Here is a 22,365-nt window from a genome sequence, read left to right as displayed (position 1 = left end):
CAAGTATGTATAAAAACAATGAAACAAAAGCAGTGGGGTCTTATAAAGGCTGGAGTCATATCAAAGCTCATTTTTTCAGAGATTAGCTGATATGATGAAAATAGCCCCTAAATAATTTGGAGAAAGAGGCTATGGTAAAAGACTAATGAAAGTGGAAAAGGAATGACAGTGTTAGAAAGTATTCAGTGATTCATACAAAAGAAAAGGACAATGGATTCAAAAATAATACTTACAATCCCTGATGACAACTAAATATACTGAGTTTAAATTATCTGACATTATACTGTTTTATTTCAGAAAAGGTAATAGACATTTCTCCTAAATTTCCCTAATATGTATAGATGTATGATTCAAAATTGAAAGTGATGAATGAGAAGATTCTCCCTGTAAAAATAAAACTAAGCAAAATTAAAAATATTAACTCTAGATAAGCTATTTCTATAATGGGAAAATATTCTATTTCTATAAGACATTTCACATAATGGGGAAGGAAAGGAACCTAATATTTTGAGGATAGTTCAGTTCAGTCGCTCAGTCGGGTCCGACTCAGCGACCCCATGAACCGCAGCACACCAGGCCTCCCTGTCCATCACCAGCTCCCAGAGTCCACCCAAACCCATGTCCATCAAGTTGGTGATGCCATCCAACCATCTCATCCTCTGTCATCCCCTTCTCCTCCTGCCCTCAATCTTTCCCAGCATCAGGGTCTTTTCAAATGAGTCAGCTCTTTGCATTAGGTGGCCAAAGTGTTGGAGTTTCAATTGAGGATAGTAATTTGAGTTTCTATTAACAATCTTGGTAGTAGAATTGGAGAGACTATTAAGAAGAGAGAATAAAAAGAAAGATATGAGTGTGAGAGTGTAGCATCACTTTTTGTAGCCAAAGAGATGCAATGAAATGGTACATCTCTGATGACTTTACAAAGCTTACAGAGGCAAGATGGCAAAGTACAGTCAAAATATAAGGATATGAAAGATTTCAACTTCTTAGTCATCAACTGGAATTTCTACCGGTTGTCAGTGTAGCAATTTAAAACTTTACTTGCCTTGATAACATTTCATTTACCCAAAGATAAACATAAGACCGGTGGGATGGAAGGTACTCTGGCAAGTATTTCTTACCAAAATAAGGGAACTGGGTGGAAAAGTGGGAATGAGTAAAACCTGGAGAGAAGGTTAACATGTCATCTTGAAGAAGAGTTTTGAACAGAATCATGTGATGCTGTCTCTAGTGACATTGAAGACAAAAGTTCTCTTGTCTTTTTAAAATCTGTGTATCATTTCTCTCATTGTTTTGTAATCTTTCAGGAATGAGAGTTGGAAAAGAATTCTTCCAATAGAAGTTCCATCTGTGAGTAAGTGAGGAGAAAAGAAAAAGGGGAAAAACAGAAGCTAAAATAATTATGTTTATCTAAGAAAATAATTTAAAACCAACAAAAATTTTAATGAACAAAACTCAAAAATTTATTTCTTAAAATAACAGATATAAGTGCTCAAATAGTAGCTGATTAAATTGTTTTCAAAAAATTGACATACAATTTTTAATAGTTAAAAAAATTCTTAATCTATCTTAGACTTAATGAGAAGTTGATTAATAAAAATAAACTAGACTAAAACACTTTAAAATAGGATGTTACTAAGTGCCATCTGAATGGTTGAGACATTCACATGATTCTGAAATAACATGTCTTACCTGATTCCTCCATTCTCAAATTCTCTGAGAAATTGATTACTTTTAGTCCATTGTTAATTTATTTAAAAAAATAAGCTCCACATTCTCAAATTCTCATTCTCATCTTCTTCACTTTTATGACAATTCTATTGTTTCTTTACCTGTTTCATGCCATGAAATAAAAGAGTCAATATGTGGAAGTGTTCCAAAATACTTCATAACTTTTAAAAAGTATTCAGGTACTTGCCATCCAAACCATGGTCTGGTAGAATTAATGAATAATGAAACATCAATATTGTATAGGTGTTATTACATGGAAAATTTCTCATAAATAATACACAAACATTTGTAACAAATAATTTTTTTCCAGTTTCATTAGAGTTTGAGGTAGAGGACAAATGAAATAAGAACTATTTAGGAACATTTATTTTTCATGAGTAGGGCGTCCATTTGAGAAACAGATAAACATAGGGTCTGGATCTAGATTAGAACTTGAGTTCTTTCCGTTTAAACCGCTGGGATGTGCTATTGTAATATATTCACTGCCAAGAGATACACTACAGTGCAAATGATAGAATCTATCATATACAGAAAAATTGACTTCCCATCAACTGCATAACATGAAAAGAAAAATTGTAATGAGAAGCAGTGTCAAAATGTGAAATAGAACGAAATATATTCATCATTCACATATGAAAAAGAAAGAGTATTACCTGCCCATTGCAGACACTTAATGGTAAATGAACAATGAGTACAAGGGTGGTAGGGCTTCCATTTTGGATGATAACATTCATATTTACCCTGTGCTATATTTATTGCCTATTTCTTAACTTTAATAAGAGTAGAAAAAGGTTGCACTGAGTCCATTAGGTGTAGAGTAGTCTTGACCAAAAAGCAGTAATTACAATACAGTATAGGTCAAGAAGCCACAGGCTATTACAGTTCCAATTACTATTCATCCAATCCTGGTTAAATCTAGCATTACAACTACAAAGAAGAAGGAAGAATCTAAGTATTTATAAATATTTATGCATTTTGTATTGACAGTTCAGACATTTTTCTTCTTATTTTTTTTGAAGACCAAAAAATAGAAATCTTCAAAATGCCTTCACAGAAATGGAGACATATATTTACTCTTTATCCATTTGCCACAATGGAATATAAACCTAATGTTTTAATTTTAACAAACTACATACCAAAGTCAATAAAGTCTCTATTAGAAAAGCCAGTGAGTACTTCAGATGAGCTCATCCATAGCCATAAGTTTATAGAAACTATTTCAAGCAAAAAAATAAAAAAATAGAACATTGGAGTATCACAGTTTTTCTGATTTTGTACATATCTGTGTTAAAATATAAGCAGATGATAAATTTAAGATTTTAACATATAATATGAAGGACAGAATAAAAGTGTAAGGTACTTCTAGTAGACAGAAACCACATTCACATATATTTTTGCTTCTCATGGTCTTAACCAAATGGAAAAAAACCACTTTCTGTACTAAATTGCAGACAGATTATCCTCAGATTATCTTTTAATATTTTGCTTCTTCAAAACTGTACCTTATTTATTTAAATGTATCTAGACTACATATAAAAACTACCAAACTTCTAAAACCCATTAGCAACACAGAGTGAAGGAATAGTTTGTTAAATAGAGATTGAGGTGATTTATCAAACCACAGTCCACAAAAATTGAATATTATAATTCTTTAATTATGCTAGAAAGTTTCTAGAAACAAATAACTAATGGGATACACAACAAATGTCTTCTCATATATAAAGACCTCTAGTGTGGAAGAAGTAATGGAAAAAGTTTCCATTGCCTCAGAAAAAAGTCTGACCAGTTCGGTAGAATTTCAAAAGGGTAGATTTTCACCCACAATGAGAAAAGCTTTAACAGTTTAAAATATATAATAGTATATTTGCCTGAGGTTAGTCATGTTCTCTTTCAATTGAGGTAGTCATTATAAATATGACAACTATCTTTCAGGGTTGCTTATTAACAGTTGAGGTCAAAAAAGAACCACTATTGTCCCTTAAAATTCTGAATAACATGGTCTAAAGATAACATCTGTAGGAAAATTGTTGACTGTCTGCCTTTTCTTTTTCTTTCTTTTTTGGAACTAAGAAAAACTGAGTAGTTGGGTATCCTTGATAACTAGGAATAGAATATAAATGGTTAAGATACATTTGAAATGGTTTAAAAATTTAAGGAAACAAAAAAAAAATTGTGTCATCCAGGGTGTAGGGAATTGAGATTTTCATGTAATATTGATAGGAAAGTAAATTATTCTAAAGATTTTACAGGATTTTAGGGTTGTGTGTGAGCATTTCTTGATCTAACAATACCTTTCCCAGGAATTATAGCCTGAAGAGATATAACACAAATTTATCTCAAAGTTATGCACTGGAGAATGTTCATTTTGGTCTTATTTATAATGGCTGTAAGTTTTAACTTAATGTTAACTGATAAATAAATTATACATATTAAATACATAGTACATAGAATATAAGGCAGTCCTTAAAATTAATGATGTAAAACTAGCTTATTTACACAAAAATATGAGAATGCCCATCTGTGTAAAAAAAAGGTCTTTCTGTGATCAAATACACATCAGTTTACATACAACCACAGACGTGCTTAGCTGTTGTTGTTCAGTCGCTCAGTCGTGTCTGACTCTTTGCGACCCTGTGGACTGTAGCACGCCAGGCTTCCCTGTCCTTCACCATCTCCCAGAGCTTGTTCAATTTCATGTCCATTGAGTTGGTGATGCCATCCAACCATCTCGTCCTCAGTCATCCTCTTCTCCTCCTACCTTCAATCTTTCCCAGCATCAGGGTCTTTTCTAAGGAATTGGCTCCTTGCATCAGGTGGCCAAAGTATTGGAGCTTCAGCTACAGCATCAATCCTTCCAATGAATATTTAGGATTGATTTCCTTTAAGATTGACTGGTTTGACCTCTTTGCAGTCCAAGGGACTCTCAAGAGTTTCCTCCAACACCACAGTTCAAAAGTGTCAATTCTTCAGCGCTCAGCCGTCTCTACGGTCCAGCTCTCACACGACCACTGGGAATGGTAAACCACTTCAGCATACTTGCCTTGAGAACCCCATGATCAGACATGTTTAGACTCACTGTTAAATATGGATGCTGACTTTTATGTTTTTCCTTACAGTTTTCTATATTGGTAAGTCTGTTAAGGGGCATAATTATTGAATTATTTTTAGGAATTATTTTAAAATTTCATGACAGCTTATCTTATGGGGAGAGGATCTAGAAAAAATACAGAAAAAAGCTTTTACTGATATTATGAAAATAAGCATTCAAGATTAATACACAAAAATGAACTGTATTGCTATATATGAGCAATGTACAACCTGAAAATGAAATTAGGAGGACAACTTATTCATTCATCAATTCACTCATAATAGTATCACAAAGAACAAAATCCTTGAGAATATATTCTAAAAATTAAATAAATATTTAGTGAGTGCTTACTGTGTCCTTGGCCCTGATACACAAAACAGATCAAACAGACAAAGTCCCTGCCCTCAAGGAGCTTCTGAGCAGGTGATTTATATCTTTTTAATATTTCAGATAATGTTGCAATGCGTTTTTAAAAGTAATTTGTATACTTAAACAAGTATTCTGTTCTATGGTTTTCTAGAATCACTATATTATAGAGAATGCAAGTTTTAAAATTATCATCAATATGGCAAACTGCTCTGTGAAAACATGGTACCAATGACACTCCCACTCAGTCTTTGAGAGAATACTGACATTTCAAGCAATAAAAAACTGACCTATGATTCTTCAATAGGTCAAATTTTGGAGTAAAGTTAATATCAAAGGGAATGATGTATCATCTTAAAGAAATAAATTAAAAAAAAAAAAAAACCTGAACTACAACTACTATTCAAATAAAGTAGTCCAAGAGGTAAAGATCTTTCTTGCTGAGAGTTAGAAATTATTGCATTTGCTACTGAATTTTACAGGAATCATTCTTCATGTATAAAATGAGAAAGGTTGAGTCATATTTCTTTTAAAAACTGAATCAAGTTAAAAACTAAATCAGATTTTTAAAAGAAAACCGCCTACCAAAAAGGAAATTGCCTTCTCTCACTTGAAAATATAGCAGTATGTTACCTCATTAAAATGCCAATATGTAACCTATATGTGGCTGGTAAAAAAGAAATAAAAAATTTGTCAACCCTGACGTTAGTAGGCTTTGTAAAAATGATGTAATATAGAAGCAGAGGATTATTTAGTGCACTAAATGTAAAAGGAAGGCCATCAAAAATAAAACCTCCCTGTTAAGCATGAATCAAATTCCCAACTTAACATATACATTCACAATCAAGTAAGCTTCAAAACGTGCAAGAAAAAAATCAAAGTCCAATACAGAAAAATCTGTAAACACTTATTCCAACATCGAGTATACGACACATAATATTACTTAAGTCCCCAAAGATTTGGTTTAATATATTTTCCTATATTAGTGCTTGTAAATATAGAGGAAAGTAATGTGTTTTTATATTGCTTTTGGAATTAGTCCCAATTACTACACAGTGATTTTTTTGTGTTCTAAAAACTATCTTTAAAATATATGTACCCTGGAGTCATTATTCCAACAATTATTCTTACAAGATTTCTTTTAAATTATGAAGAAATTTGAAAGCATTTTGTATAGATAGTCCACAAAAAATAACTGACATCACTATTAACAACTATTTAAAAAACAAACCAAAAAGTAGACTTCTCCCCACCACCTATTCATCTATCTCCATAAGAGTAAAAGGTGTGGCTAAATGTTTTCAAACTTATGGTTATCAGGGGGTAAGGAAGGGGAGGGATAAATTGGGAGATTGGAATGGATATATACACACTGTGCTTTACTGTACTTAGGTGCTCAGTCATGTCCGACTCTTTGCTACCCCATGGACTGCAGTCCACCAGGCTCCTCTGTCCATGGAGATTCTCCAGGCAAGAATACTGGAGTGGGTGGCCATGCCCTCCTCCAGGGTATCTTCCCAACCCAGGGATCAAACCCAGGTCTCCTGCATTGCAGGCGGATTCTTTAACAACTGAGCCACCAGGGGAAGCCCATATATACACACTACTACATATAAAATAGATAACTAATAAGGACCTGGGCTTTCCTGGTGGCTAAGCTGGTAAAGAATCCACCTGCAATGCGGGAGACCTGGATTCGATCCCAGGGTTGAGAAGATCCCTTGGAGAAGGGAAAGGCTACCCACTCCAGTATTCTGGCCTGGAGAACTCCATGGACTGTATAGTCCAGGGGGTCACAAAGAGCTGGACACGACTGCGTGACTTTCACTTTCACTTTCAATAAGGACCTACTGTATAGCACTGGGAACTTTACTCAATACCCTGTAATGCTAAATATGAGAAAAGAATCTAAAAGCTGGATACATGTATATGTATAACTGATTCACTTTGTTGTACACCTGAAACTGACACAACATTGTAAATCAACTTTATACCAATATTTTTTTAAAAGGAGTTAACACAGAGAACACAAAATAGCCTAGTGATCCTATCATTTTCTTTTTCAAACAATATGCAGACCAAAATGTATGAAGGTTGGACCATAAAGAAAGCTGAGTGACAAAAAATTGATGCTTTTGAAATGTGGTGTTGGAGAACACTCTTGAGAATCACTTGGACTGCAAGGAGATCAAACCAGTCAATCCTAAAGGAAATCAGTCCTGAATATTCATTGGAAGGACTGATGCTGAAGCTGAAGCTCCAATACTTTGGCCACCTGATGTGAAGAACTGACTCACTGGAAAAGATCCTTATGCTGGGAAAGATTGAGGGCAAGAGGAGAAGGGAATAACAGAGGATGAGATGGTTGGATGGCATCCGGACTCAATGGACATGAGTTTGGGCAAGTTCTGGGAGTTGGTGATGGACAGGGAATCCTGGCAGGCTGCAGTCCATGGGGTCATAAAGAGTTGGACACAACTGAGTGACTGAGCCAAACTGAACTCCTGCATTGGCAAGAGGATTCTTTACCACTGAGCCACCAAGGAAGCCCATGCTAAGTGTACATTTGTTGAAACCACATTAAACTACACACTTAAATTGGGTGCATCTTTGGTATGTAAAATAGGTCTTAATAACTTTGATTTTAAAAGTCAGAAGAGTAAATAAAGAAACGGATTAGAATAAACTAAGGGATAGATTAGAATAAATTAGGAAGAGATCTTCACACATGACAAAGAGCCACCATTCTGCTACATATTAAATATGTACTAAAAGCATTTACTGCATAGTTATCTGGAAATTAAGCAAAACAAACACTATTTCTCACATTCTGTAGATTGAGTTGAAAATATTATGATTCAGGGAGTCACAAAATTAGTCTAAGTGAACACTTTCATGGGTCACAAGGCTAATAAATTCTATTTCTATCAGAATTCAAGTAATTCTTAATATAATGATGTTTCCACATAAATTATCGGCACATTTCAAATCCAGTTATAAGTAATTAACTTCATGGAGTTACCAAAATACTTACATTGATGTTGTCTTTAAAAAGAGTATTGTTTGAATGAGTCAGGTCTGGTCCTTGGAAACTTTTCATTATGAGAAACATGTTTAAGAGAATGGTATTTGAGAAATTTCAATTTTTAACTACAGGCCCATACTGTGAATGGTTAAACATTGAATATTTAAAATATTTAATAGAATTTCCCATTATAAAAGTTGGAATGAACTTACTCTCATCCTCAGGCAACATTAGAAACTCTTCCATATTTAACACTAGAAATGCTTCCATATTTAATTTAATGTAATAGAAAGTGAGAACAAAGATGTTTCTGCTGTGATAAAGGAGCTTACAATCTAAAAGAGAGTAAAAGGCATGTATTGGCTCAGCTGGTAAAGAATCTGCCTGCAATGCAGGAGACCTGGGTTTGATCCCTGGGTTGGGAAGATCCCCTGGAGAAGGGAAAGGCTGCCCATTCTAGTGTTCTGGCCTGGAGAATTCCATGAACTACATAGTCCGTAGGGTCTCTAAGACTTGGATGCGACTTTCACTTTCTTTCACACACAAAAAGTGTTGTGTGTGACTTATCAAACATTCTGGACTTTGAAGGGCACAAGTGGAAAATAACTTTATTTTTCCCTACCTGTGTATTCATACCAACTTTCCTGACTTGTTTTGCTAACAACTAGATGAAATTTGGAGCAGTTTCATAACTGATTCATTTAAGTCCAGGTAAATAAAAATCAACTTAGTCTGATTATTACATAAAGTTACAAAATAACCCAAAAAGTTTGATGGTGAAATTAGATGCATGTGAATAGCTATCTCACCTCATCTCAAGATTTACTAGTAATTTCAAGGAGATAAACAATCACAAGACACAAGCAGAGAGAAACCTGCAGACTGAGTGTGTCTCCCCATGTCCCCTCCTGTGTCAAACATATACATCTGGCCTAGAAGAATTGAAGAGGTCTCAAAAATACAGCCAGGAGTACTTAAATCATGAAATATTATCATTTCATACCCCAGAGTGTTGTATAGCTTACTTGACATTCTTCATGGAGACATGCCTCACAAATTCACAGGTTCCTGGTTTATTTATTAAAAATAACCCACTCTGTGGATTTATTCTTTTCTTGCCCCTGATGACACCTGAAGCAAATCCTATGGCTTTTGGTCTTGGATAATTAATATCCCTTTCATCACTGTATTCATATTAACAGTCTCATTTTGGTAATTGAAATGTCCAATCTGGTGTAATAATCAAAATTCTGAACTATCGACAACTGAGTTCTTCCCTCAACTAGCTTAGTGCTACCACAGGTTGGAAAAGTTAGCAAAGGGAGAGGTCTTCTCTTAGCAACGGCTTCACTCAGCCTTACTGTCAAGTCATGTATCTGGTCCTCCCAAGATGGGGCCCAGGGGAGAGAGACAAGTGGAAGTGATCCCCCACCCAGGTTTGTGTGGCTGGTTGGTACTATCATTATAAAGCACCCACGAACTTTGGGTTTCATATGCTCAATGCTGACCCTGTTTTGAGTTTACACTATTAGATAACTCCAAAAGCAATTTTCACGATGCAGACAACAACTCTTTTCCTTCCAGCAACTTAAACTTTGAATCTTCCCAGTGGCCTTTGTAGATTGAAGACACTGAAGGATTCCCCTCAATGTCTTTCTCCCACGGGTCTACTCGGTTCAAGCAAAAATGTACACAAACTTTCTCCAAATATGAAGGTGCAGTTGGCTTACAAGGCAATTGGCTTTCCCTTTGTCTTTGCTGCCAAACAGGTGTTTTGCCTATATTCATTTTGCCTTTAGAATTCTCCTGTCAAGAAGCAAACACCAGTTCCCTAAACTCAAAGGATACAAATAAACTTTAAAGTTCTACACACTCTCTTCAGGTAAGAGTAAAGTAGCTTACTACTCTCTCCTGCTGAAGAATAACTTTTCTCTAAAAGCATCCTCTTTCAATCCTTTTTGTTGTTGTTGTTGTTTAGTCACTAAGTCATGTCTGAATCTTTTGCAACCCCATGGACTGTAGCCCACCAGGCTCCTCTATCCATGGGATTTCCAGATAAGAATACTGGAATGGGTTGCCATTTCCTTCTCCAGGGGATCTTCCTAATCCAGAGATCAAACCTGTGTGCCCTGCATTGGCAGGCAAATTCTTTACCACTGTGCCACCAGAGAAGCCCCATCAATCCTTTAAGCCCATATAACAAGTTAAAGTGGCTAATCACTAATGTTAACAGAACTGCTGCTTTCCCAAATTCTTAGCTCCTCTAGAACACATATGGAGGTGAGGCTACTTGACAAGGATTATTGGACTGCAAGGAGACCAAATCTGTCAATTCTAAAGGAAATCAACCCTGCATATCATTGGAAGGGCTGATGCTAAAACTAAAGCTCCAATACTGTGGCCACCTGATGCAAAGAACCGACTCAATGGAAAAGATCCTGATGCTGTGAAAGAATGAAAGCAAAAAGAGAAGGGGATGACAGAGGATGAAATGATTAGATAGCATCACCAACTCAATTGACATGAATCTGAGCAAACTCTGGGAGATAGTGGAGGACAGAGGAAACTGCCATGCTGCAAATCATGGGGTTGCAAAGAGTTGGACATAACTTAGCTACTGGACAACAACAATATGGTTTTTCACCTCTGGGGCCTCAACTAATACTAAAAAAGAATGAATTTCAAAATAACATACATATACACACACACATATACATGTGTGTTACTTTTAATATTTTATTTCACTATTTAGCTAGATAGAAAGGGATAAGTGCCATAAAAGAAGTACAATTTAAGTGTAAGGGAAACATGAACAATGATAACGAAATAATCATTTTTAAACATTTTCCACAACATAGAAATATCTATACATCATGTAGCAGTTCATCTCATGCTTCAGACCCTCCAATACAATATGATTTTTGATACTGGGCTAAAACACATGCCTCTATAACTGTCACTGTTACTGGTTCTGCTTTGGAAATCATGCAAAACAAGCTACATTATAAACATAAGGCAGGAGGAGAAGGGGACGACAGAGGATGAGATGGTTGGATGGCATCACCGACTCAGTGGACGTGAGTTTGAGCAAGCTCTGGAGGGTGGTGAAGGACAGGGAAGCCTGGCGTGCTGCAGTCCATGAGGCCACAAAGAGTCAGACACAACTGAGTGACTGAACAACAAGCTCTTCAAAATATGTATCATATTTCTATGAATATTTCTCTTTTTGAGCTAAACACTATTCTCAGAGCTTTATTTCTCAAAGTTATGGTTTTTTGTTCCCCTCAACATAAAGTGTACTAACCTCTAAATCTCTCATGTTCCGTCAATATTCCTACAAATGGGGTGTCTCATTCTGGAAAGGTGTTTAAAGTGATCGAGTTGCTCTAAACACTACGTTTCTTCAAACACAATTTAAAAATATGCTTTCATTTTTCATTAGATATACCATACAGTTTATCTTCTGAGCTCTCTGTTGACAAAAAATCCTCAATTTATTTTATAAAATTGTGCTTATTATGTAAAATATTTCCAAAATACCAATTTTATTTAATAATGTTAAAATAAACAGTACTAAATGTCTATGTGACTTTGAGTTTCACCTTTCCAATCTAGAGTTTTGTGCTAGTAAAACTATAGAATAAATCCCTTAATATAGATTCTTAAAAATATTTTCTGATGTGGACTATTTCTAAGGTCTTTATTGAATTTGTTCCAGTATTGCTTCTGTTTTATGTTTTGGGTTTTTTGTTTTTTTGGCCCCCAGACATGTGAGATCTTAGCTTCCCAACCAGGGATTGAACCCTCATCCCCTGTATTGGAAGGTGAAGTCTTAACCACTTGACCACCAGGGGAGTACCCCCAATAAAGATTTTTAAAATAAGAAACTGAGGAGGGACACATGTTTCACTAGTTCATCTCTCCCTACCTGGACACTCCTGCACCCAATCCTGAACTAGTATGCAGTGCTTCAGAAAACAGAAATCAAATTTTTGAAAAATAATTCTTGACTAAAATACAACAGCAGATTTATTCATTACATCAAAATAAACTATGCAAATTATTATAGACAACAGGAATATGAAACTCCTAAAACAATTCACCTAAGGAATTTATTTTGAAAAGAAAGACTATATATGCCTCTAAGATAGTGTCTATTAGTATTGTGTGTTAACTGTTATGCCAAATGAGTGAAAGGAGCTCTGCAGAGATTCAAAAAAAATCATTTGTCATGACTTAGAGAACAAACTTATGGTTACCAGAGGGGAAGGGTTGGGGGAAGGGATACTTAGGGGGTTTGAGATCGACATGGACACACTGCTGTACTTAAAATGGATAACCAACATGGGCCTGTGTGGCACAGGGAATTCTGCTCAATGTTATGTGGCAGCCTGGAGGGCAGGGGGACTTGTGGGAGGATGGATACCTACCTGTATATGGATGGCTGAGTTGCTCTGCTGCACACTTGAAATTATCACATTCTTGTGATAAATATAAAATAAAAAATTTAAAAAAACTACCTGTCAGAAATTTCATGAAGGAGAGGTAACTTTAGTTGGACTAAAGAATGATTAAAGTGAAAGTCGTGTCTGACTCTTTGTGACCCCATGAACTACACTGTCCATGGAATTCTCCAGGCCAGAATACTAGAATGGGTAGCCTTTTCCTTCTCCAGGGGATCTTCCCAACCCAAGGATCAAACCCAGATCTCCTGCATTGCAGGTGGATTTTTTACCAACTGAGCCACAAGGGAAACAAAGAATGACTAAAGAATGACCAAAATTCAGAGCAATGATGATAAGGATGTAGATCTTGTGTGCAAGTGTGAAAAGAATAACATGTGAGGCATATTGGAGCATTACAAATAAATTGTGCTTGAAAAGAGGGAGTCATGTATGACATGTGGGAAAAGTTGGGATGGGGCCAAAATATGGGAGATTTTAAATGATGTGTAAAGAGTGTGGACTCCAATTCATTGGGCAGAGGCTTTGATCCAGACAGTAATAAACATAGAGCAATGTTTTAGGAGGATTGATCTAACTGAATTACCTGGACCTGAGAAGAGAAGAGAGGCTTCATTTGGTAAATTGTTGGTGAATTAGAATTAACAGTCAATGGATGAGGTCAAAAGAGTGAGAATTAAGAAACGTCACATCTAAGAGATGTAATAAAAGGAGTACTCTAGTAACAATCTTAATGTGGAACAAGAAAGAGAAGAGCTTTGTAATCTTTGTAAGAGAGATTACAAAGCTGGTGCTATTGTCATTGACTGTGATACAGAAGAATTGAGGGGAAGAGAAACTTATTAATTTGGGGTGAGAAAAAACACCCCCAAAATATCTAAGTGATTTTAAATGTGGGGTGCAAGCCCAGGAGATAGACCAAAGTTGATATGGATTCAGTTGCAAGGAGGCATCTGAGGCTGTGAGCGATGGTGATGTGATGAAGGAAAAAAATAAATAAGTGCGTTAGTCAAATTTATGCAGGAGGAGAAAGGACAGAGGATGAGATTGTTGGATGGCATCATCAACTCAATGAATATGAGTTTGAACAAATTCCAGGAGATAGTGAAGGACAAGGAAGCCTGGCATGCTGCAGTTCATGAAGTTGCAAAGAGTCAGACACAACTTAACAACTGAACAAAAACAATAAAACAGGAAGTAGAGCCAGTGGGGACAGCAGGCACCAAAAGAAGACATAAAACCAGAGGAAACATATTATCTTGGACCCTCTGGAGCTACAGCATGAGGTGAGAAAGAGCTTGTCCTGCTAGATAGCAGGCACCATAACAAAACCTCTGAGAGCAATGTAGAAGTCACTTACTGCGTGATCAAACTGCAAAAGTCATAATCAAGGAGATGAACCAGTGGATGTGAGATACCATAAGACGATCTTGAGGCTTGGTTATGTGCATACCCTCTGAGAGGCAAGAGTGGATTTTTAGTGCTGCAAATAACAATGTGGTGCCATAGAGTCCAGAAGAGTTGAATGCTTAAGAAAGAGAAGGCTTTAATGATGTTAATGACTTAAGGAAATGAAGGAAGATAATCTGGTGGTCATCTTTCTAAGCAAAAGTATTATATATAGAAAAGTGCTTCCAAATTATTCCAAATTTGTTCTATTAAAATTCTATCATGATGCAATTTTTACTATTCACAAACCCTTTGCTAACCTCATCCAAGTCCTGGTCAAATACTCAAAAATGCTGACTTGGTAACATGGAAATTAATAATAATTTTCTGAAACAGAAATACAGCATAACTTCAGAAGAGTTTTAATTGAGTAGTAATTTCAATATTTAGACAGTTTAAAGGTAGAAATACATCTATTAACATGCTACCTTTGAATTTTTTTGGAAAACTTAATATACATCGTAATAAATAGGTGTCAGAATATATCAACTAAGGGATGAAATATGCTATCAAATACCATCAAGTAAAAACTGAATGACATGCTTCCTAATTGTTTTTATAATTCCATAAAGTGTCAAATATTGAAGAGAGAGGGAAGAAAGTATTGCTTTTCCCCTTCTCTTCCAGGGGAAGAGGAGTCTTGAGTATCTTCAGGAGCCTATCTAGAGGAGTCAGATAGTATAGACAGATAATCTGATTAATTCACACTTTCATATTTTGCTATGTATGAATGACCACAGCAAATCTTTGTCATTGTTTCATTTCTTATAATTGTCACAATATTATTTTTCTTCTGTACTCAAAATAAATCATTTGGGTTACTTCAGAATATTTGTGTATAATTAGAAGACTTAAGGCAAACTCAAGACTGAAGGGAAGGAACTACTATCAAATACCCTGAACTAATATCAGAACAAGAATTTGAAACATAACAAAATAATGTTAACAAGATTGACAGACAAGTTACCTAAGCAACTGTTGTTGTTGTTTAGTCACTAAGTCATGTTCGACTCTTTTGCAAGCCCATGGACTAGAGCCTGCCAGGCTCCTCTGTCCATGGGATTTCCCAGGCAAGAATACTGGAGCTGGTTGCCATTTCCTTCTCCAGGGGATCTTCCTGACCCAGGGGTCAAACCCACGTCTCCTGCTTGGCAGGTAGATTCCTGACCACTGAGCCACTTGAGAAGACCAACTTAAGCAATAAATTATCATAAAACAGAAAGCCTTGACAATGTTATATAAGTATTATATGTGAGGAAAGAACACGTTAAAATACTATGTAGAAAATTTACTTTAAACATATGAAAAACTGAATTTTCATGTATGGAGAATGAGTGAAAATTATTGATATTGGAGAATATATGCAGATCTTAAAAATCTATACAAGCATATCTTGGAGATATTGTGGGTTTAATTCCAGACTACTGCAATGAAATAAATATTACAATAAAGTGAGTCACACAAATTTTTTGGTTTCCCAGTGCATGTGAAAGTTATATTTACACTAGACTGTAGTCTATTATATGTGCAATAGTACTGATCTTAAAAAAAAAAAAAAAAAAATTGAGGTAATGCATTAATTTTAAAAATACTTTATTGCTAAAATATTCTAACCATCATCTGAGCCATCAGCAAGCCCTCATCATTTTGCCAGTGGAGTGTTTGAAATATTTTGAGAATTACCAAAATGTGACACAGAGACATGAACTGAGAAAATGCTGCTGGAAAAGTGATGCTAGTAGACTTGCTCCATGGAAGGTGGTCACAAACCTTCAATTTGTTTTTTTAAAAAATCTGCAATGCTTGATAAAGTGAAATGCAATAAAACTAGGTACCCTTGTACTTTGAATCAGTGATAAAAATGTATTTTACCTAGTGTGATGATTAATTTGATGTATCACCTTAACTGAGCCATGGGGTGCCCAGATGTTAAGTTAAATGTTATTCTGTGTGTATCTATGAGCATATTTCCAAATGAGATTAACATTTTAATTCGTAGACTTTATAAAACAGTCTGTCTTCCTCAATATGGGTGGTCCTCATCCACCTGAATAGACTGAATGGAGTAAAAAGTCAAGCAGAGAAATTGCTCTCTCGGCCTGATGGTCTTGGAGCTGGGACCTGAGTTTTCTCTTGCCTTCAGGATCAAACTTGGACAAAAAGTTAACAAGATAGGCTCTCCTGGTTCTCAGGCCCCCAGACTCAGACTGAAGTTATACCATTGCAACTCCTGGGATTCCAGTTTTTTGCCTCCATGAGCACATAAGCCAATTCTTTATAATAGGTCTCTCCAGATAGATAGCTAGATAGATAGGTAGATAGCTAGCTAGATAGCTAGACAGATAGATAGATAAGGCTACATATCTCCTATTGGATCTCTGTAGAATCTAAACTAATACACTTAATAATACTATTTCCCCCTCATTTCCTTTTTAGCAATTCTTTAAAACAAATTTTAGAAACATTTCTTTTTAATTAACAGATGGTTCTTTTTAATTAGTGCATGGTTCAAGAAAAAATTGCAGACATCTCAATTTCTGAAGCTATTTAATTAAAGTGAAAACTAAAGTACCACTGAGAATGAAATAGTGGAAATATCATATAACTCCGAGTCAGAATTTTGCTGACCTGAATTCCAGTCCTGACTGCTTCATTATTAATTTTCCTGAGTTTTAACCACTGCATCTGTAAATTAATGACTTTGGACTGAGTGGATGTTTTTCAAGCTTCTCTTAGCGACACAACTCTTTCTTCAAATGAAAACCCATGTGGAAAAGCAATATATTTTGCACTTTATGTAAACATAGTAGAGAGAGTGTCCATCCAATAATCAAGCACCATGGGAGGCAAATTGGAAAGCACTAAGCCAGCTGGTGCCACCCAACTTTAGCATGGGGCATCCTCCAACTGGTCATGTTTTATTAATCATAAAACAACATTTATTGACATCTGGGCTGCACACTTTATATATTTTATTTCCTTTATCCATCTAGCAGTAGATGAAATGAGGCCCAGTTCATTAATTCGTCCAGTCATCATACAACTAGTAAATGGTTGAGCCAGAACTCAGACCCAGTACAATTTGACTCCAGAGCCCATATTGATTCTCAGAAGCATTATTATTTGGTAACTATTTACTAGGTACTAGGCACAGTGCTTGATTAATACTCATAATTATCATAATCGCTGAGTAGTATTATCCTCATTTTGCAGGTATGGAAACTAAGACTTGGATAAGTTAGGGAACCTACTCGTGTTCACACTTTCAAAAGTTATTTATGTCCCTCCTTTCTTTGGCATCAGTACGCAATTTAGAATTCCCCAGCAATTTAGAATTTTTCAGTCCCACCAAAATTCTATCATGATCAGTAGTAAATGTTATTGTTCCCAGAAGTTGGATATGGATTGTGAAAATGTGGTTTCATGGGGGGGTGGGGGGGGAAGTGAGGAGGTGTTTCAAAGTTAGCCACTAAAAATGTAGAGAAAAGACAGTTCTCTTTCAGAAATATAGCATCTCATTCTTTTGTAATGGTATTTATAGACTGTTCAAGAGTTTAAAGATAATCACTATTATTACTAAGCCCATAAATAAATTAATTCCACTAAGAATAAAAAATGATCACCTAATGAATGGGAAAATGTTACCATCTTTAAATTAGTAGATATTTAAACTTTATTCCACATTTTCTACAAATATTGTAAGAATAATCTCCATCTTTTCAGTTTTCTGAATATTGAATATTAACATTCTAAACATATACACATCAATAGCCTGAAGAGAGAACATTTGAACCTCCAAGAGTAAACAAACATAGAAATTAAGTTTAAAATCCATAAATTAAAGAATATTTGCTTTAAATTTTTCCTATATTAAAGCCTCTTCAATTTCTTACAAATAGAACATAAACAGAAAATGATTTTAAAGAGATATTAAGCTTCAGAATTAGTTCAAGATGGTGGAGTAGAAAGACATGTGCTCATTCCCTCCTGTGAGAATACCGAATGCAACTAGCTATTGAACAACCATTGATGAGAGGATGCTGTAACCCACCAAAAAAGGATACCCCACGTTCAAAAACAAAAGAGAAGCTTCAACAAGACAACTAGCGGGGTGCAATCATGATAAAATCAAATCCCATACCCACCCAATGGATGATCCACAAACTGGAGAAAAATAATACCAAAGAAGTTCTCCCACTGTTGTGAAGTTTCCAAGCACCACATCAGGCTTCCTAGACTGGGAATTTGGCAAAGGCACTAGGTATCCCCAAGGAATCTGACTTTACAGGCCAGCAATATTTGATTACAGGACTTCCACAGGCCTGGGGGAAACTGACTCCACTCTTGGAGGCGACAAACAAAATCTTGCATGCACCAGGACCCAGGGGAAAGGAGCAGTCACCCACAGGAGACTGAACAAGACCTACCTGAAACACATAGTAATCAAACTGAAAAAAAAAAATCAAAGACAAAGATAAAATATTAAAAGCAACAAGGGCAAAGTGACAAATAATGGGGAACTCTCATAAGGTTATCAGCTGATTTCTCAAAAGAAACTCTACAAACCAGAAGGGAAACAGCACGATATATTTAAAGTGATGAACAGGAAGAACATACAACCAAGAAAACTTTACCCAGCAAGACTTTCATTCAGATTTGAAGGAGAAATCAAGAGCTTTACAGACAAGGAAAACTTAAAAGAATTCAGTGCCACCAAACCAGCTTTATGACAGATGCTAAAGAAATGCTTTTGAACTGTGGTGTTGGAGAAGACTCTTGAGAGTCCCTTGGACTGCAAGGGGATCCAACCAGTCCATCCTAAAGGAGATCAGTCCTGGGTGTTCATTGGTAGGACTGATGCTGAAGCTGAAACTCCAATACTTTGGCCACCTCATGTGAAGAGTTGACTCATTGGAAAAGACCCTGATGCTGGGAGGGATTGGGGGCAGGAGGAGAAGGGGACGACAGAGGATGAGATGGCTGGATGGCATCACCGACTCGATGGGCATGAGTTTGAGTAAACTCCGGGAGTTGGTGATAGACAGGGATGCGTGCTGCGATTCACTGAGTTGCAAAGAGTCGGACATGACTGAGCGACTGAACTGAACTGAACTGTAAGAAACCTCTCTAAGCAGGCAACACAAGAGAAGGGAAAGACCTGCAAAAAATAAGCCAAAAGCAATTAAGAAAATGATAATAGGATCATATGTATTGATACTTACCTAAAATGTATATGATTAAATGCTCCAACCAAAAAACATAGACTGGCTGGATGGATAACAATATGTGCATGGATGCACTTCCACTTCCCACATCACTGTACTTAGCCAATCAAATTGTATGTAATTATTTTATATTGTTAGGTTAATCTTGTTTCCATTATGGCTTGAAGTTGTAATTATCTTTTAAGTTTTGTCTGGCTATTGATTGTGAAAACTGATAAACATCTTTTATGATTGTGATTATTTTATTAATGTGATTATTCATTTTAATATCATGATTGGTCAATAGAAGATAATAGGGTTTTATATCCTTAGATAATATAAGTATGTAATATATGTTAAAGTGCTGCACTCAATATGCCACCAAATTTGGAAAGCTCAGCCCCGTGGCCACGGGACTGGAAAAGGTCAGTTTTCATTCCAATCCCAAAGAAAGGCAATGCCAAAGAATGTTCAAACTACTGCACAATTGCACTCATCTCACATTCTAGCAAAGTAATGCTCAAAATTCTCCAAGTCAGCCTTCAACAGTACCTGATCCATGAATTTCCAGATGTTCAAGCTGGATTTAGAAAAGACAGAGGAACCAAAGATCAAATTGCCAGCATCCACTGGATCATTGAAAAAGCAAGAGAGTTGGAGAAGGAAATGGCAACCCACTCCAGTTTTTGCCTGGAGAATCCCACGGACAGAGGAGCCTGGCAGGCTATAGTCTATGGGGTCGCAAAAGTCAGACACGACTTAGCGTCTAAACCACCACCACCACATTTCAGAAAGATTTGGAAGGCAGAAAGAAGAAATGGCTGTTTCCCCATCACTCTTGGCTCTTGCTGCTGACAACACAGAAATTCAAAACTTTCCCATAGCTGCACTCCAGTGTCTGTGTTACAGGTCTGTGGACATTAAAACACAGAGTGACTTCCTAGTCTGGATTTCTGTTATCCGAGTCACAGCTTCACCTTGCTCTTCCTCCAGAGTAAGAGGCAGTTGTTACAGTGAGGAGTAGCGGCCACCTCTGAGACTGTAGCTCACCTTGTGGTTCAGCTCTGCGTTATTCTGGGAGCCAGTCCAGAAAGTCTGGTCCAGCACCTGTTCTTTCCACACTCTCAAAATTGTGTAAGCACCTGTTATCTTGTATTAAATTCTTTTCTGCTTAAAAAAAAAAAAAAGCAAGAGAGTTCCAGAAAAACATCTACTGCTTTATTGACTATGCCAAAGCCTTTGTGTGGATCACAACAAACTGTGGAAAATTCTTAAAGAAATGGGAATACCAGACCATCTATCTGCCTCCTGCAAAATCTGTATGCAGATCAAGAAGCAACAGTTAGAATGGGACATGGAACAACAGACTGGTTCCAAATCGGGAAAGGAGTACATAAAGGTTATATATTGTCACCTTGCTCATTTAACTTATATGCAGAGTATATCATGCGAAATGCTGGGCTGGATGAAGCACAAGCTGGAATCAAGATTGTCAGGAGAAATATCAATAGCCTCAGATATGCAGATGACACCACCCTTATGGCAGAAAGCGAAGAAGAACTAAAGAGCCTCTTGATGAAAGTGAAAAAGGAGAGTGAAAAAGTTGATTTAAAATTCAACGCAAGATCATGGCATCTGGTCCCATCACTTCATGGCAAATAGATGAGGAAACAATTGAAACAGTGACAGACTTTATTTTGGGGGGCTCCAAAATCACTGCAGATGCTGACTGCAGCCATGAAATTAAAAGACACTTTCTCCTTGAAAGAAAAGCTATGACCAACCTAGACAGCATATTAAAAAGCAGAGACAATACTTTGCCAACAAAGGTCCATCTAGTAAAGGCTATGGTTTTTCCAGTAGTCATGTATGGATGTGAGAGTTGGACTATAAAGAAAGCTGAGCACCGAAGAATTGATGCTTTTGAACTATGGTGTTGGAGAAGACTCTTGAGAATCCTTTGGACTGCAAGGAGATCCACCAGTCAATCCTAAAGAAACAGTTCTGAATATTCATTGGAAGGACTGATGCTGAAGTTGAAACTCCAATACTTTGCCCATCTGATGTGAAGAACTGACTCATTTGAAAAGACCTTGATGCTGGGAAAGATTGAGGGCAGGAGGAGAAGTGGACGACAGAGGATGAGATGGTTGGATGGCATCACTGACTCGATGGACATGAGTTTGAATAACCTCCAGAAGTTGGTTATGGACAGGGAAGCCTGGCGTGCAGCAGTCCATGGGGTCACAAAGAGTTGGACACAACTGAGCGACTGAACTGAAGTGATATTATTACAACCACCATTTCATAGAAAAGTCTCCACTCACTTTTTAAATCCAGATGTACGTTAGAATTATCTTGGAATTTTTTGAAAAACACTAATGCCCAGGTATCATTTTTTTCTCCAAATTTCCAAATGTGATTATGACGAGCAGCCGTGTTTAAAAATAACGAGACTGTATGATAATCTCTTGCTTTTATCTTGCTCGTTTCATTTTTTGTATTTCATATTCAGTGCTCCCATTTCATTTAGTTTGTTTTCCAGTTTCTCAGTCTCTTTTTTTGTTATTGTTCTTTCTCAAGTCTTTACCAAGTATAGTAGAAAATTTTTTGTATACATGTATCTATACATATATACTGTATATGTATAGATATATAGTATGTATAATATATATATATATATTAGAAACTTAGGGAATTTTTGCTTAGCTAAAAAATGCATGACATTTTGGTTCCATTTGTTCTAATTTATATTCACTTAAAACTTTGATATAGTTCCATTTATTCTGGCATCTAGTATTACTGCTTAAAGTCTAGAAAGCTTATTATTTTAGTGATGTTTTTAAAAAAATTGAATGGAGCTTGAAACTTCTAATCCAATTCTGAGAATATAAAGAAATACTATGTTGTTTGAAAAAAAGGCAAACAACATTTTGGTTTCAGAAATAATCTATAGATAAATATGTATGTGCCTATATTGTTACCATTTTCAGTGCAGTTTTTATATTTTTTAATAAATTAAGAATGTAGTCCAAAAAA

The 22,365-nt window shown here is 36.1% G+C and overlaps 1 long non-coding RNA gene across 2 annotated transcripts in view; it reads right to left on the bottom strand.

The window, feature by feature from the left end:
* Window positions 1-684: 684 nt before the first annotated feature.
* LOC122451080 overlaps window positions 685-22,365 on the bottom strand; it is a 40,344-nt gene continuing 18,663 nt past the window's right edge. For both annotated transcript variants that reach the window (XR_006272304.1, XR_006272303.1), the window contains exons 3-4: window positions 1,693-1,832; window positions 685-1,348 (exon numbers count right to left, since the gene is read on the bottom strand). This is a non-coding gene — a long non-coding RNA (uncharacterized LOC122451080). The remainder of the gene's footprint in view (window positions 1,349-1,692; window positions 1,833-22,365) is intronic.

Source organism: Cervus canadensis, chromosome 12, assembly GCF_019320065.1.
Source record: "Cervus canadensis isolate Bull #8, Minnesota chromosome 12, ASM1932006v1, whole genome shotgun sequence".
NCBI lineage: Eukaryota > Metazoa > Chordata > Mammalia > Artiodactyla > Cervidae > Cervus > Cervus canadensis.
This window is presented reverse-complemented; position numbering and strand designations above follow the sequence as displayed.